The sequence below is a fragment of the Malaclemys terrapin genome, chromosome 1, assembly GCF_027887155.1.
Source record: "Malaclemys terrapin pileata isolate rMalTer1 chromosome 1, rMalTer1.hap1, whole genome shotgun sequence".
Taxonomy (NCBI): Eukaryota; Metazoa; Chordata; order Testudines; family Emydidae; genus Malaclemys; species Malaclemys terrapin.
In genome coordinates this window covers 190,379,558-190,383,271 of record NC_071505.1, presented here as the reverse complement: position 1 = coordinate 190,383,271, position 3,714 = coordinate 190,379,558, and positions in this window count along the sequence as shown.

Genomic DNA, 3,714 nt, shown 5'->3' with positions numbered 1-3,714 from the left:
AATTCCAGTGGAATTTCATTGGAGAATTCTTTCTGCATTTAATACTAGCCCTGCCAGCAGAAGCTCCCAGGAATCCTCCACTCCTGCTTCCTTGTGGCGAACAGGAAGTAGGGCACAAGCATAGCTGGGGTTCCAGTGGCAGCAGAAGTCGTGACAGCACCAGCTTAGCAAGCAGTAACTAGATTGGATAGATGCCCCAAGAATCACAGGCTTCACGATGTTGGAGGGCAAATGCCCATGGCCACCTTCACTGGGCCACAAACCCCTTGCTTCCTCCACTGAGGGATAGCCCCTCTGGAATGCCACACGTTTCAACTGCAGTGGGGTTTGCTGAGTCAGCCGATCCCTCCAGGACATTTTTCAGTGAGAGAGGGGGAGGTCACAGCCTTAAATGCCTCCAAAATATCTGCTATACATATTGTTGCCCTTTGGCCCGAGAAACTAGCCAGTATTTATGGCCTTGCAGGGCTGTTTCAGTTAGGAGAAGAAATGGATGATAGTTCTTTGGTGCAACCGTTTTTTAAAAAAGAACATACACCAAGTCCTGTGTCCCTGAACATGCAGAAACTAACAACAGCAGGCAGTTTCGTTGCTCACAATTTCCAAGTTTGCCCCCTCCCATAAGTGCAGTGCTTCTGTCTCTCTGCACCCATGGCCACAATCACAACTGCTTCTCTTACTGTCCAATAGCTTTTCTCAAGCCATTTGTTGCCTCTAGTACACATACAGTTTGACAGCCAATCCCCTAGCCTAGCCCTTGTGTTTGCAATAGGGGAACCCCTCAGTCCATGTAACTAAGCTTCTGATCAGGCCAGGGGCGCCATTTCAGATTGGGGCAGGGGGGGAGGGGGGAACAACTTTAACCATGATTCCAGGGGCTACTTAGGTACCTGAAAACGCTAAGGTTTTTTTGCAGATAACTTAGAAATTAGCTGACAGGACCACACTGTATCTAATTCCTATATAAAGAAAGAAAAATAAATACTAGACCCACTCAGGTCTAATATTAACATGTTCTGAAATCTTGTGTCAAGTCACTTAAGGGACACTAGTTAGGTTTACAATGTTAATGTATATTCTTACTTTGTTGCTAATTCTTGAGTATAACAATTGAAACAATTGTAGAAAAATCTAGATTACTTTCTATCACTTTTTTGCAGTTCAACAAGCTTGGAATAGATCATTTAACTTTGAAAATATCCTACAAGGGGAAGGTCCCATGAGTTTATACTGCACCTGCCTGGGGAGCGGGGATCTAGCGGTGTTACCCCATTACAAATAATTAAGGTTACATTTTAGTCATGGGTATTTTTAGTAAAAGTCATGGACAGGTCACAGGCCATAAACAAAAATTCACGGTCCTGTGACCTGTCCATGACTTTTACTAAAAATACCCACCCTGACTAAAACTTGGGCGGGGGGCCGTAAGTGCTTGGGGGGCAGCGGTCTGGGGGCACTGTGGGTTTTGGGGGAGGTGGGCCAGGACCCCCACTGGTGCTGGGGGAGGGGAGGGCCTAGCCGTGGTGTGCGGCCTGGGACCCCTGCTGGTACTGGGGAGAGGGGGAGGTTGGTGGGGCTGTCAGGGACTCCCTACCCAGCCCCGCATCCCTGCAGTTCCTAGGTGGCAGGGGCCAGGGCAGGGGCCCCACTGCTCCCGCCACAAGTGCCGGTGTAGCCGCAGGTCTCATTGGCTGGTAACTGCAGCCAATGGGAGCTGGCGGGGCGGGGGGCGAGCCTGCAGGCACAGGCAGCATGCGGGACGGCAACCCCCCCCCCCCCGCCCCTCTGCTGCCTAGGAGCTGCAGAGGGGCCATGTCAGTGGGAGCTGGGAAGCCCCCCCACCCCAAGGTAAGCACCTCCCCTGCACTCCCCAAACCCCTGCCCCTAGCCCTGAGCCCCGTCCCACACATCCAAACTGCTGCTGCTGGCCCAGGGTCTGCCTGGTCCCCTGAGCCAGCACCAGCCACTGCAGAAGTCATGGAGGTCACGGAAAGTCAAGGAATCTGTGACTTCTGTGACATCCCTGATAGACTCACAGCCTTACAAATAATAGACTAGAAACTGACTTTAAACAAGAGTGAAACTAACATTTTCAGGTTCCAATGTAGCAGCCATGTTAGTCTGTGTCCGCAAAAAGAACACGAGTACTTGTGGCACTTTAGAGACTAACAAATTTATTTCAGCATAAACTTTCGTGGGCTACAGCCCACTTCTTCGGATGCATAGAGTGAAACACACAGACAGAAGATATTTATACATACAGAGAACATGAAAAGGTAGAAGGTTTGCCATGATGGTATCGGGGATGCTATTCCTGATGGCTTGTAGTCCATCTTTGTGCGGAATGTTGGTGTAGAGCAGTGGTTCCCAAACTGGGGTTCGCGAACCCCTGGGGGTTCGCCAGAAAAATTTCACTAATGGCAGACAGAGGACCCCGGGCATTGGAGACAGCAGGTGGGACCCGGTTGCAGGGCAGACACCCCGAGCCCCAGGGAGAGTGGGGCTGGGCAGTTGGGGCCGGCAGCCCAAGCCCTGCCCCCATCAGCAGGGGAGCTGGCAGCCCAAACCCCAGCACTCCGCACGAGGCTGGCAGCCCGAGTCCCAGGGAGAGCAGGGCTGGGCAGTTGGGGCTGGCAGCCCGAGCCCTGCCCCCATCAGCGGGGGAGCCAGCAGCCTGAACCCCAGCCTGAGCCGCAAGGAGAGCGGGGCCAGGCAGTTGGGGCTGGCAGCCTGAGCCCTGCCCCCATCAGTGGGGGAGCCAGCAGCCCAAACCCCAGTGCTCCACGTGGGGCTGGCAGCCCAAGCCCCAGGGAGAGCAGGGCCGGGCAGTAGGGGCCAGCAGCCCAAGCCCTGCCCCCGTCAGCGGGGGAGCCGGCAGCCTGAACCCCAGCGCTCTGTGGGGGGCTGGCAGCCTGAGCCCCAGGGAGAGTGGGGCCAGGCAGTAGGGGCTGGCAGCCTGAGCCCCGCCCCCATCAGCGGGGGAGCCAGCAGCCCGAACCCCAGCCCAAGCCCCAGGAATTTGCCAAATCTCATCTAAAGCCAGAACCATGGCTCTCCTTGTTACCACCAGCCACAACCTCACCGGAAACTAGAGGTGGGTGAAAAATACCAAGCATTTTTCACAGAAAGTTTTGAATTTTTTTCACATTTTTCAAAATTCCCCATGAAAAATTTACAAAAAACTGAAACGGAAAAATGGTTCATTTTCAAAAACTGTTTTCATGAAACATTTTCTGATTTTTGAAAACCAAAAATGAATTTATTTTTATTAGAAACCATTTTTTAAAAAACAAAAGCCAAAAAAACATTTTACAGAAACATTTTTGGTTTCTGGTTTTTCTATGTTCATTAAAAAAAGTTTCAATTAAAAATATTTTTCAGAGGTTCATAGATTCCGGGGCCTGGCAGTTGGGGCATCCATCACACTGAGGAAATGTAAACTTAAATCCCTGAAAATATTCATTTTTAGGAGGGGGTTCACGAGATTTCACAATTTAGTGAAAGGGGTTCGCGGGCTGTTAAAGTTTGGGAACCACTGATGTAGAGGGATTCTACATCCATAGAGGCCAGGATGGTGTTTTCTGGAAGATCACCAATGGATTGTAAAAAGAACAGGAGTACTTGTGGCACCTTAGAGACTAACAAATTTATTAGAGCATAAGCTTTTGTGGACTACAGCCCACTTCTTCGGATGCATACAATGGATTGTAGTTT